Here is a 15,124-nt window from a genome sequence, read left to right as displayed (position 1 = left end):
TCCCCATTTCTCCCCAGTTTCTCTCTCATTTTCCATGATTCTCAAAATGTGTTTTATGGAGACTCTCCTGTTGTGTGACCTTTCAGCGTGCTCATGAACAGTGTTCCTCTGCCTGGAAACCATGAGCTCTGCGTGAGGTAGTTGCTCTGTTACCAGCACTTTATCTGTCACATTCTCACCTTTTCAGTTTGGAGAGAGTTTTAAACATTTCTTTACAGATAGATATTCAGTTGTCTCTAAATAACTACTGTTAAAAACTAAGCGGCCCTGTGTGCTCACATACAAGAAAGAAAGAAAAAAGAAAGAAAGAAAGAAAGAAAAAAAGAAAGAAAGAAAGAAAGAAAAAGGAAGGAAGGAAGGAGAAGGTAGGCGGAGAAGGAAAGGACGGAAAGCAGAGAAAAAAGAAAAAAGAAAGAAAGAAAGAAGCCCGAAAGACCAGCCTCACGCAAGTAAACGCACCCCACGCCCTCCCAGACAAAGAACCCTCACCCTCCTCCCTCCGAAAGAAAAAGAAAGAAACAAAACTCCTCCTATAAAAATCAAGAACAGCAGCCCCCGCTCGCCAGAAAGAAAGAAAGAAAGAAAGAAAGAAAGAAAGAAAGAAAGATGAAAGAAAGAAAGAAAAGGAGTTTTTTGCAACAAGTTTGCTGCCAGAACATAGGTGTTAAGAAAACTAGCCTAAACCTTAAAACAAATGTGAAAGGGAAAGACGCATATCACTGGACACATAGATTCAAGCAAGCTGGCCATTACTGGCCATCTGATCTACAAATATAGTGGGATCAACAAATGAACTATGAAAAAAATTGAGAAGGAGGGTGCTGAGGTGGAAATGGGCTCCTTCAAGTATGCCTGGATCTTGGATAAGCTGAAACTGAGCATGAACATGGTATCACCACTGATATCTTCCTGTGGAAAATCGAGACCGGCAAGTATTACGTGACCATCATTAGTGCCCCGGGACACAGAAGCTTTATTTCTTTATAAGAAATATGATTATAGGCTCATCTCAGGCTAATGTGCTGTCCTGATTATTTCTGCTGGTATTGGTGAATTTGAAGTAGGTACCTCCAAGAATGGGCAGATGCATGAGCATGCCCTTCTGGTTTACACTTTGGAAAATGTGTGACACTCATTGTTGGTGTTAACAAAATGGATTCCACTGAGCCACCCTATAGCCAGAAGAGATATGAAGAAATCACTAAATAAGTCAGCACTTACATTAAGAAGTTTGGCTAAAACCCCTGACACAGTAGCATTTGTGCTGATTTCGGGTTGGAATGGTGACAACATACTAGAGCCAAGCGCTAACGTGCCTTTGTTCAAGGGATGGAAGGTCATCCATAAAGATGGCAATGCCAATGGAAACATGGTACTTGAAGCTCTGGGTTGCATTTTGCCAACAACGTATCCAACTGACAAGCCCTTGTGTCTGCCTCTCCATAACATCTACAAAATTAGCGGTATTGGTACTGTCCCCTTGGGTTGGGTGGAGACTGGTGTTTTTAAACCTGGCATCATAGTCACCTTTGCTCTAGTCACTGTGATAACTGAAGAAAAAAGTCTGTTGAAATGCAATCCAAAGGTTGCTCACTGGTGAGCAACTTTTCTTTCCACTTAGGTGGTGATCTAAGGGTCACGAGTCCCATGTTGGGCTTCACCCTCAGTGGGAAGTCTGCTTGAGATTCTCTCTCCCTCTTCCTCTGCCCTTCCTTCTCATGCGTTCCCTCCCTCTCATTTTTAAGTGGATAAATCTTTTAAAAAAGTAAAAATAAATAAAATCTGTACTTTTTAATGGAAACAACTTGATCAAATATCTATCACAGAATTTGAAACCCATTAAAAAATTAATGAAAAAAAGAAAAAAAACACAATTGGGTCACACACGCATATTAAATTTTTATCAGTACTCTCAAGATTGCCTTGCAGATTGTACCATTTTATTCTACCTATAATAGTGCATTAATGTTGTATTCTTTTGTTCCATCTTTGATAATTGGATTTTAAATAATTACCTTCTTATTATATACTATATATACTATATATATATGTATATATGCTAATATATACATGTGTTTTGATTCTTTAAACAACTTAAATTCCCATTTACTTTCCTTTTGTGTTTTTATAATTATCAATGTATTTGCATCTTTAATCCTCCTAGAATCATTCTTAGAGCCATATCGTATTTTTATTTCTTAATTCATTCTTATTCACATGTTCCTCTTTCCATGTTTTGTTATTGGTTTTTTTTTTTAAGCTTTAAGATGCAAATGGTATATTTAGGAAGCTCATCTATATGTACACAAGATAAACTTCATTAATTACCAATCCAGCTCTCTCTTCAGTAGCTGTCCTTAGAGGTACTTGATTGAATTAGGAAAACCTTGGGAATAATAAATGGTTTTAATGTAAGTAAATCTATTCTTTTTTCTGAATGAGGTAATAATGATATGCATTTGTATCTCATAAAAAATTTCCTACTTCTCATCTGATCCTAGCATTGTTTGGTAGCATAACTATTATCATTTTTATTATAAAGTTTAAAAAACTGAGACTCAAAGACAAAGTGATTTGACCAAAGTAACAATTTATATGGTGGCATGTATGGGATTTTAACTCCAAATATAATACGTTTTCAAGGAATAGCAAGCTGGAGCTTGCTGGAGCTTGCTATTCCTTGAAAATACAAATTATTTCTGGAACACTCATCTCTGTTGCCTTTTGTTGCCCCAACAAAATGTCTTCCTTTGCTAAAAAAAAAAAAATTCCACTCATTAATTGTAGTGAATTAAGACAACATCCAATAGTCCTCTATTCAAAATCCAAATGCCCTTAGAGATTTAATAATCAAGCTGTTAAGTAATTAAACCTTACTAAGAATTAGCTTATCAGATTGCTTTTCATCAACCACTAAGTGAGAAGCAATGGAGCACAAAGTAGAAGAGATCAGATGGAGAGAGAAGCAAGCAATTCTGAAGGGGACTGACGGAGTACAACACAGTTGGTAGCATGAAATTCTGGACTCCTGGCATAAATGGTGAGTATAACCAGGAGATCAATGTTTTAGATAACAAAAGAAAATCAATTATTTAATAATATTGTTATATGATTATTCCTGGCTGCAGACATAAGCTATCATTCTATATTCAGATCTTACCTCTGTATTTCTCTTACTATCTCATCCTACAGGTGTAAGTATATATATATATATATATATATATATATATTTATTTATTTATTTATTTATTTATTTTTTTTGCTACAGACCGTAATGGTAAAACTCACTTGACTTTTTCTAGTGGGCCTTTTCTTTTTTTTTTTTAATTTTTTAAATTTTTATTTACTTATGATAGTCACACACAGAGAGAGAGAGGCAGAGACATAGGCAGAGGGAGAAGCTGGCTCCATGCACTGGGATCCTGACGTGGGATTCGATCCCAAGTCTCCAGGATTGCGCCCTGGGCCAAAGGCAGGCGCTAAACCTCTGCACCACCCAGGGTTCCCTAGTGGGCCTTTTCTTGGTCTGTCATATACTTCCATAGATTTCAACTCAAAATCAAACAAGACACTCCATCACTGTAGTGTCTCTGACAGCTCTCCCCTTGAGGAGTCCTAGAGAACTTGCTCACTACTTTCTTGTACCTCACATGAATTCACATGGACTTCTGTCCTGAAGTTAGGACTTCTTTCCCCAAATCTCTTTTCTATCTTTCTCCTTCTGTTTGCCTCATATTCTCTGATGAGAGAGACCAAGTCATATTTACCCTTGTGTTCCTGATATCTGTCAGTGCCTAGACCTTGTGGTAAGAGAAATAAGTCCTTCCTAAAAGTGTAGTGAATTAATTAAAACCTGGGAAACATGTAAATATGCATAGAAATATACATACACAAGTATTTCTTCCTTTCCTCATCAAGCTAAATTGTCACCTGTTTTTTACCTATTTTAACTTGTTTTAGTTTTCTTCAGATTAATTTTTCCATAGATGTTTTTAAAGCAACAAATTTGACACCAGAGAATAGAAGATAAGAGAAGTTTCACTGGGAGCTCATAGCAACCCAGTAAAAAGAAAGCTGAACTGTAAAACTTAAGCGATAGTCTTTCAGATGAAGAACTACAATAGCTTCTGTTGAGATTATAGGCTCTTTAGCTATTGGTGTGCCCCAAAATATTCTATTTTGTATCCCTGTTGTTGAACAATAAACATATTAACCAAATTGATTGAATGAAACTATTAGTCAAAATTAGAAAGAAAAAAAAAGAGGTTAGGCGAGTTTTTTCTTATATATGTATATACCAAAGGGGGGAAAAAATATATCAATTTACTGAGTGCATTTTCAAAATTTATGTCTATTATTTTAAAAATATTTAGCTGATTTTTCTGGCATGGTATAGACACAGATCATGTTCCATATGGGTTGCCCATAGGGTAAGCCTTCTAAATGAAAGTATTTGTGTATTTTTGTGAGCCTTTCTTTATTGTAAATTATGATAGCATCTATCCCACACATGCTAATGCATAATAGGACTTTATACACTTGACTTTCCATTTTTCTCTTTCAATCTCAAGTTCTATCATCTTGGCAGATCTGCCTTTAACACATGCATTGGAAGACCACTTTTGCTTCTGCGGTTCTTGAAAATTTTACAAGTTTTGACCAAACAGGATGCAAAATTGTTTTTGAGTTTCTGCCATGAAATGTCTAATAACCCTGTCATTCTTTTGAAAATACTGTGTTAATAAATTCTGACAATGTGCAAAACATAGTGAGAAGAGGAATTTTTGCTTCCCACGCAGCTTTTCTCCAAGTGGTAGAAAAGAAAGAGAAAAAGAGAGAGAAAAGCCCCACAATTAGGTCAGATAGGCCATTTCTTCATGGAAAGATTACTCCTGAAACTTTTATTCCCAAACTCTGTCTGGGGAGGGTCACTTTCAAGGTCTGAGGAAAGGAAAATTTTACTACTGTTGTGGAAGCACAGACAGCAATCTAAAAATTAGTCCCTAATAAAACCTTTAGATTTTTACATTTTGATAGTCAGCTTTTTAAAGCCTTTCTTTTCCACCCAGTTTCATATACTCTACCACTAAATCAATTCTTAGGTCTGGCTATATTAATCTTAAGATGGTGGATGGTACTGCATGATGACCCTTTTTATTAGAGAATCTTGCATCAGTGAATTCATACACACACACAAAGACAGACAGACACACACATACACACACACACACAAGTGGTTTTCTTATTCGAACATCCATTGTGATTGATATTAGTTAAAACCACAGTATAAGGAAAGTCATGAGGCTCAAACATGCAGTTGTTCATTATGGAGGCTTTGATGAGATGTTGACTCACTTAACACTATGAAATCTTTGTTATTTAGGAGAGGTCATTGGCACATATATACCTTTCTCATGAATGCTACAAATGAAAAAGAAAATTGAATTCCCTGGGGAAACATTATCAATAAACAAATACCAATTTTCCTTAAAGCTGATCTGAAAACTCTTGGCAACTACTAGTACATGTACACAAATTGAAAGCATTGTCTTTGTACTTCTCTGCATTATACCATTCATGTTGGTGTTCCTCTAAAAGCCATGACATCAGAAGCACCCCAGGAGCCTAGAATCACAGCCATTATGAAAGAAAGCTTTTGGCTGCAAGGTAGTGAAGAAAAGGCCATGGATCAAACCTAAAAGCCTGCTTTTGAGATTAAATTGATAGCATAGGCTCAGTCAGAGTTGAGTTAGTGTGTACCATACACTATGCAGCATCTCACAGTATAGATTCTCCTGGAGTCAAGCAGTGTGATTCTGATCAGCTTCTTCCCAGATTTACCAGCTCTGGATAACTCCCAAGCAGAGTAATCTTGTATATCAAAAATACTTAGCAGTTTTGTGAAAGGTAAAAAAAAAAAAAAAGGAATTTGCTAAATCCTCTTTCCATATGAGACCTAATGAGTACCTCAAGATACTGCCTGTCAGAGAAAAGGAAGGATTAATGTTTAAAGTCATTATTCCACCTAACTCCATCAATTTCATGTCACCAACACATCAAAAGGTGCAATTTTCAGAAAGCTGTTTTCTGCCTAAGTCTTTTCATTGTGGTTTCACAACACAATTGCCTACTTAGGCCTCCCAGCACATGGCACCCTCGCAATATATGCACTGTTTGGACACAATACGTTCCTGTTTTCAGTTAATTAATACATCACGAGGAGCTTTCTAAACTACAAAGCCCTCAAATCTCACAAACAAATAAGCTTTGGATATTATCCCTGAGCCATGTTTTCACTGCCTTTCCCCCCATATTTTCTTTTATTTGTGTAAAATATATTTTGACTTCAGTGCAACCCATAAGAAAACTTGATACCCAAATAATATCAAGCATAATTCAGGAAGAGTAAACAAAAGTAGGAAGAAAACAGTAACAGCCCAGCATTATTTTTAATCCTTCACATTCTTTACCACATCTCTTAGCACATTTCATTTAACACATCTCTCTGAGAGAAGATAATTCTTGTTTTTAAATTTTCCCTCCCATTGAGAGAACAGTTACAGCTAAGCAGTATCCACAAGATGTAATAAATCTCTTTCTAAGTATGTGAGAGGTCAATTTTCTTTTCAGGTTGACCTATTTATTACTATTTCAATTAATTGGGGGAAAAATCATTAAAAACTCACAAACAATGGTTATATGTAAATCCAAGAAAAAGTTCTGGGTTGCTTTTGTGTGTGTGTGTGTGTGTGTGTGTGTGTAAGAAATGTGCTAGTATAACTTACATGAACATAAACATGCTTTCAAAAGCTAGGATAAGATGTATTTGGTATATTAAAATGGAGTGCCCTTAAAACACACACAGAGATATAATTTGAAATTCAGTATACATGCTTGTAAAGCTTTTTAAAAGTTGAAAAAAATTCAAAACCTTAACTATGTTGGGTTTAAAACAACAGTGGTATCCCAGTCAAGCTAAAGGCTATTTTAGGGTATCTTATTCCCCACTTAAGTTGATTTTTATAATAAATCAGATATATTTTGCTTTGATAACAAAACTTTCTTTGTTATTCAAACAACAAATTTCAAAAGGTATTTTAATGGTATAGAACAAAGACTTTATACTGCATAATAATGGAAATCTTGATTAAATACCCAAAATGCCCATTAAAATTAAATTAACAATTATAGTTAGGTAGTTCAAAAATAATTTAAAATATTAAATATGCAGGCCTTAATTTAAATTGGACAATGCTATTTGTAATATATTAAAAGGAAATGGTCTATGGATTCCATTTGTCTGTAGCAGAAGTTAATAGTGACATTCTTATAGCAAAACACTTGCAGTTTACAACTTATGTTAACAGTGCAATTGCCCATGTAACAGTGAGAATAATAGAATTGTGTATGTGCATGCATGTGTGTGTTTGGGGGAAAATGCTGTTGTTTTCTTTTTTTTTTTTTTAATGCTGTTAATCTTTCTTCTTTTGTCATTCTCTCTGGAAAATTAAGAAAGCTTTTCTTCACAGATCATAAAACTAAGAGAGTGCACAAACATACTAAACCCTCAACAAGAGACTTCAAAAATATTTGCAGGAATCAGCCATCTACATCAAAGTCACATGCTAGCATGAAAATCTTCAAGGAAGATAGATGCAAGACAGGCTCCAATGTACTATGGTGACAACAGCTCAAATAGCCAATAGGCAGCTATCAGGAGCAAAAGATAAGGTGGTGAAGAGCTTGGTAATTGTGACTTTTTCTCTGCCCTTTAGTGCCTGAATGCTGCTAGTCCTATTCTATCACAGAACAAGCATTCATGCTAGTCCAGATTTGCTAAAGTGCATTAGCCACCTTTAAAGACTAAAACTCAGCTGGGGTAAGGAGAAATGTTATCAAAAACATGCATGGAGTTCAGCCTCTGAGTACCTTCTCCTCCCAATGCTCATCCTGCATCAGGTGCTCTATATTGCAATGCACTGAAGATTTTGGAAATACCTGCGGCTGGAGCAGAGGCTCTGGGATGTGCCCATGGAACCCAGCCACTTGGTGGGGTATAAAAGAGAAGAGGAAAAACAGATATTACAACAACAGTAAGACTTTGCCTGAGATTCCCCATACCCATTTATTTCCCTAACTCTTCTAGAAGGGGTGAGTCCAAACAAAGCTTAGTTTCTCTTCCCCATATCCCAACATTTGGTAATATAAATAGCTGATACTCCCAGGATAGCATGAAGTCATAAAGTACATTAATAAGACATCTCAGGATCACAAAGACTATAAAAGTCGGAGAGCTCACTGAACAACCTACCATCATGGAAGCAGAGTTAATGGTGCAGAAAAGACAGAAATTTAAAATAGACAATATCCTAAAGAAAACCATAAAATAACATTATATAATTTTCAAGATGACACAAAACAGATATCTGAGTATTAAAATAAAAATATTTATTGAAATAAAGAACTCACTAGGTAGTTTGAATAGTTAAATGGATATAGCCAAATGGTAAAATGGGTAAGCTGTAAAGTCAAGTCAAGGAATTTGCCAAAAATGAATAAGAAAGAAATTAAATTGTTAAAAAATAAAAGAATGGAAACAAAAAGTAGAATTAGAAATGCACCATATGGGGCAACTCTGTGACTCAGTGGTTGAGCATCTCTGCCTTTGGCTCAGGTCGTGATCCCAGGGTCCTGGGATCAAGTCCCACATCAGGCTCCCCAAGGGGAGCATGCTTGCATACTTCTTCCTCTTCTATGTCTCTGCCTCTCTCTGTGTGTCTCTCATGAATACATAAATAAAATCTTAGAAATGCCAATATGTGTATCACCAGAGTTCCTAAATGAAAGAAAAAATATGATAAGGATAAAAATTAATTGAATAAATCTAACTGAAGATACCATAAAATTAAAGAAACATTATGGCATCAGCTACAAAAGGCTTATAAGCTATAAAAAAAAAAGATATATAAGAGGAAAAATTTAAAGAAAAAGAAAAGAAAACACAATTGGACCTTTAGGATGTACTCTTTGGAAAAGCATTAATTATAGTGAAGAATGGTAGATAACTACCTTGGAAAGTTCACTGTTCAAGTAAGAACTAGTTTTAAAAATATACAAAAGAACTCTACCCTAGTAATACAGCATTTAAACTTCAGAAGGAAACACCGAGGACAGAAAAAGAAGAATAAAGACAGCTACTATGCATAAAGATGCTTTCTTATTTGAAAGAGGATATAAATATTAATATGCTTAAAAAAAGATATGGAAAATAGTAAGTATACATTTGAAATGTGAGATACAACCAGTGATGCAATAACAACAGCATGCATAACATGAAGTATTTGTCTATTCAAAGAATAAAAATATAGAAAAAAAAGATATGAAAGAAAATTCGAAATGAAATTTAAATTGGGAAATTGAATAAAAGCAATGAACTGTCATATACATAAATAATTTAACACATCTTTTGGGAAATTAATTTCTTGGGGTTTCTGCATGGCAAAGTCAATGGGGCAATCCACTCTTTTTTTGGCTCAGGTCATGATCTCAGAATCATAAGAAAGCCCCATGCTCATTGTGGAGTCTGGTTGGGATTCTCTCTCCCTCACCCTCTGCCTTCCCCCCCCCCATGATATCTCTCTCTCAAATTAATCAATTAAAAAAATAAAATTAATGTCTCAACAGAAAAAAGGAAATATCTATTATATTCTAATATCACGAATAGACATATATGTGTTATATGTGGCATATGTACTAAGTACATAAAAATATATATAAATACATAAATATAAATCTATGTTATACAGCTTCACATTTTAAAAAGCTTCCTTTCCTACCCTCCCATAAATTGTCATTTTTATCACACATTCTAATTTTACAGTAAATTAATTAATTCTAATAAATTAATTAACCCTACAGTAAGCTATTACTATTTTGCATTAGACAATGAATTATTTTTGAAGCAATGAAAATGAAGGAGTTAACGTCTCTTTTATTGATTTTCCTTTTCGTCACTCTTACTTTCTTTGTACAAATCAAGATTTTAATATGAAATTATAGTGATTCCAACTTCAGAAAATTCTTGAGCATATCCTGTAGTATAATCTGTTGTAAATATATTCTCTCAGCTTTTATGTATTTGACAAAGTCTTTCATTTGAGTTCGCCTTACGATATTTTTTATGGGTATAAAATTCTGAGTTGACAATTTTCTTTATTGTAGTATTTTACTTTCAATAAATATGTCATTCCATAAGTTTCTGGCTTGCATCATCTAAATTAAAATTTTAATTTATAAATTAAATTAAATTAAATTAAATTAAATTAAATTAAATTAAAATTTTCTCTAATTCCTATCATTGCTTCTCTGAATGCAGTTTCTTATCCCCCTGACTTTCTTTGGCTGCCCTTCAGCAGTTTGACTATGATATTACTTTTCTAAAAAAAAATCTGGTTTTGATAGGGTTATCAAAAGCTCTTGGATGCATAGCTTATTTTCTTTCATTAATTTTGGAAAATCCTCATTTATGACTTCTTCAAATTTTTTCCTACCTTACCTCTTTCTTTCTTCTGTAACTACAATTACTTGTAGCTTAGACTATTTTAGAATGTTTCACAGCTCTTGAATTCACTTTTTTTACACTATTATCTTCATGTTTCACATTAGTTTTTTACCTATCTTCAATATAAGATAAATATCTACTCACATCACCTTTAGTTAATCTCTATCTTGATATTTATTCTTTAATCAATCTGACAAAATATAGATATTGTGCTCTGTGTGTGTATGTGTGTGGGCTCACACGTGTATGGAAGGAGAGAGATAGATAATCCAAACCCAAGCAATTCCTATCTAGATTGACTCAGTGTCTCACATTAAAGGTCTAAGAGAAGAGATGTTCCCAATTTTTTTAAATATCATGCTAAAAATGATTGTCAGTGTTTAATCAAGAAGTAAAAAGCACACCTTAAAAAACAAGACAGAAAAGAAAAACAACTCACTGTCAAGAGATAAAGCAATCTATTATGAGGCTTGCAATGGCCCCAATATTGAATCTATCAAACAGGGTTCTAAAAATAACTGTGAATGAATAATATGTTTTTAAAATCTAGTGGAAAAGGTAGAGGACATGAGGAGGTATTTCAGCACTGATATGAAACTACTGGAAGAGCTAACATAAATGTTGTTTATAAAGTTGCCATATCAGAGACAAATAAATCCATCAAAGGGCTCATTTCCTGAAAAAGCATGGCTGAGGAAGCATCATTATTTTGAAAGTAAAGGTCTTCTTCAGTAAACTCATAAAGGAAAAAAAAAAGGGAATATATTGATTTAGACTATCATTAAAATATCTTTAATATTACAAGAGGTTAATATAATAAAAATAGTGATGACAAACTTCAAAGAGGTTATGCAGCCTAATGAATGAAGAGTGAGTATACTTAATAGACCCAAACAGTTTTTAAATATCACTAAAGCAAGAAATCCAAAAGATAATATCTGAATACCCTTGAAATGCCATGTATTATACATTGATTATAATTTTCTAAGAAGAATGTAAGGTAGATTTAGATTTTTATAATAAATTAACTGAGATTGGGGTGCCTGTGTGCTCAGTCTCTCTGCCTTTGACATGATTTTGGGGTCATGGGATCAAGCCCCATGTTGGGTTTCCTGCTCAACAGAGAGCCTGCATTCCCTCTCCCTCTGCCATTTCCCCCTGCTTGTGCGCTCTCTCTCTCTCTCTCTCTCAAATAAAGAAATAAATAAGTAAATCTAAAAACTTAACTGAGATTTACATAAATAAAGTGTCTCACCCCAAATTATACATATGTTGTCATAAATATAAGATTCACCTCTGAGACATTGCTTTTCCAAAGAGTTTGCTCTTTTTTACACATCAGTGCTCCCCAAAGTGTGCTCTTTCAACCAGAAGTACCAACATCATCTGAAAATTTGTTAGAAAGGCAAATTCTTAGACCCCATTCTAAGCCTCCTAACTCCAAAGCCCTGGAGGTGAGCCCAGCAGTCTGTTTCAACACGCACTCCAAGTGATGGTGATGCACATCACATTTGAGAGCCACTGCTCTGGCCATGATGAGATTTATCTGGTTGATTTACTGATAGAAGTAACTGTGTCATGGTTAGGAAGAGAGACAGTGCCAAGAGGAAATCACTATGACCGCTGGATGTAATAGAGATTAAATATTGATCTTAAGAAAAGGGACTGGAAACTTCACATATTCTATCAGGCCTGCTAAAATAACGTGAAATGGTAAAGGAACTTCCAGCAAACCTGTGTTCTATTCTACCCAGACAGAAAGGAGTGAGTAGATTCTCTGCCTCATTAAAGTTACCCTTTACTACAAAGTATTAAAAATATTTTTTTAAAGCGAAAATTTCCTCACAGTGATATTTTCAGGGTTTGGCTAACACTAGAACCCAGAGATTAATAGTATATACAAGTAACTTAAGATGAGTCTATGGACTCTTTCTAAGCCTGTTAAAAATTGTGTTAGCCTATGGCCACTATAGCCAAACTGTGGAAGGAGCCTCGGTGTCCAACGAAAGATGAATGGATAAAGAAGATGTGGTTTATGTATACAATGGAATATTACTCAGCTATTAGAAATGACAAATACCCACCATTTGCTTCAACGTGGATGGAACTGGAGGGTATTATGCTGAGTGAAGTAAGTCAGTCGGAGAAGGACAAACATTATATGTTCTCATTCATTTGGGGAATATAAATAATAGTGAAAGGGAATATAAGGGAAGGGGGAAGAAATGTGTGGGAAATATCAGAAAGGGAGACAGAACGTAAAGACTGCTAACTCTGGGAAACGAACTAGGGGTGGTAGAAGGGGAGGAGGGCGGGGGGTGGGAGTGAATGGGTGACGGGCACTGGGGGTTATTCTGTATGTTAGTAAATTGAACACCAATAAAAAAAAAATAAAAAATAAACACACCATGGTTTTAATATTAAAAAAAAAAAAATTGTGTTAGCCTGAGCAGGATCCATGATTACCTTTTACCTCAGATTTCTTAATCTGAAAAGTGGGATAACAATATAAAATTGTTGTCCTTACAGGAACTAATAAAGACATAAAGTGAAAGATTCTCTTAAAATGGGAACTAATTTCACTTTGTCTAAACATTTTTAGGAACAAGGAACTAGCATAAGAACATCTCCAACCTCTAAGTAGTAATGTACTACATTGAGCAATGTGACCACAAATACACATTCTACAAAATGTGTGTCATTGAGTACCTGTGCCTTTAATCATACAGGTCCATTGATTTCCATTATAATTTCAAAGTTGTGTTCAAATAAAAGGATTGCCCCAGAGATATAATAAACATCAAACTTAAGAACCATTCAAAGAACATGCAGATATTGTCAAAATAGAGTTTACGTGCATTCATTCTTCTGCACAATGCTGCTACAAGGGAAGTTGGTCAAATGTACAATTGATCCACATAATCCTGGCACAATTATTAAAACAATGGGCACTTTAAATCTGTTTCCCCCTTGCATACCTTTTAGTTCCTGACACATAGTGGCCCTTACAGAGAATTTTTTAAAACGAGTAAATTTTCCCTGGCTCTACGGCAACAGTAAATAGCCACACAGATTACGTTAACTAATTCCGCAGAATTCACCAGTGCGGAGAGCCACATGAAGATTTTATTTTAGACAGACCTGGTGTAATATAAGTAAGCTGATTTGACTTAACCTTAAGTATTACAGCATCTTTTAAAAGCAAGTCCCTTCCTGCTGTTTTACACTTTAATTACTTCTTTAATCGACTCATTAGTTGATTAACTTATCACTACTGGCAATAAGTACCTGTTCTAAGTAGGGGGGAGCTAATTGAAGCAGTGGTCTTTGAATGCTGCCTGGCTGCAGCCCAGCAGCTGGATGTTAGGCTTTGGGGGCAGCTGGGGGACTTCAAAGTCCTCACATTAAATATCCGAAAAGCAAAATTATACCACGGCTATCATTAATTAAATACTTTCCAAGTAAATTGCACTAAATCATTACCTACAATGCTTGTTGTTCCTTTCCTTTCCAAACTTAAAACTACTCTTATCCCATGAGCCTTGAATTCAGAAAATTTGAATTAAAATCAGTGCTTTATCAGCTAATGGCAGTTACAGGCCACTGCGTATCTTGCCAGTGTGAACATCACACATGACCACATAGGCCAAAAAATAAAAAGAAATAAAAAATAAAATAAAATAAAAGAGATATAGACATTTAAGAGGAAGAAGGTCATGAATATACTGGAGCATGGCAAAAAAAAAAAAAAGAAATATATATATTTTTTTATTCTAGGTATTTGTATACAGTGTCAGAATACTTGCGTCACGTTGACATTCAGAAGCTCATATTAAATATTGCATCTTTGAGATTCACTGGTTCTGCACTTTACTTTAATTCATGTCCATTGTGACCGTATATTTTCCTGGTCCAACAAAGAGACAATAGTAGTATTGCATAATTAGGAAGCAATTTATCAAGTGATGATGTTCTCATAACTCTTTGTGTAAAAGATTTAGGTTTTACTCAATACTTAACAGCGTTTAATGGGGGTTTAAAGGTCGAGAAGATTGAGGAAGAACTAGCAATGCAAGCCCTGCCAAATTCTCTAGAATAAAGGAGGAGGATTCTTTCTCTTAACTCTCAATCCTTTTTTCAGACAATCAGAAAGACTTTGGTCAAGTAGCCTTCTCCAGTTGCTCACAGAAAGGGAACCACTACCTTTTCTTCCCATCAGTCGAAGTTTTGATTGAAATTTAATGAGGCAAAAACAAAGTGCTAATAAACAGGAATTGAAGTAATTAATGAACAATAATCTTTATACCTTCTACTTCTATTTAATTTAAGGACTTCATGGTGCTATAATGAAGCCATGGAGGTAACAATGAGTGTTCAAATGGCATAACCTGAGGCACTGATGGGTAATGTTCCCAGTTTGTAATAGAGAAAAGATTGGGAAGACAATGTGGCAATTCTTGATGCCAATCAGCTAGAATCATGAGAACCATGCAGATTATCTCACTAGTTAACTTGATGACTGAAAATAACATATATTGAGAGACTATTAATTACCAGGGACTC

Source organism: Canis lupus, chromosome 19 (genome assembly GCF_011100685.1).
Source record: "Canis lupus familiaris isolate Mischka breed German Shepherd chromosome 19, alternate assembly UU_Cfam_GSD_1.0, whole genome shotgun sequence".
Taxonomy (NCBI): Eukaryota; Metazoa; Chordata; class Mammalia; order Carnivora; family Canidae; genus Canis; species Canis lupus.
The sequence above is the reverse complement of the archived record's forward strand: the minus strand, read 5'-3'. Positions refer to the sequence as shown.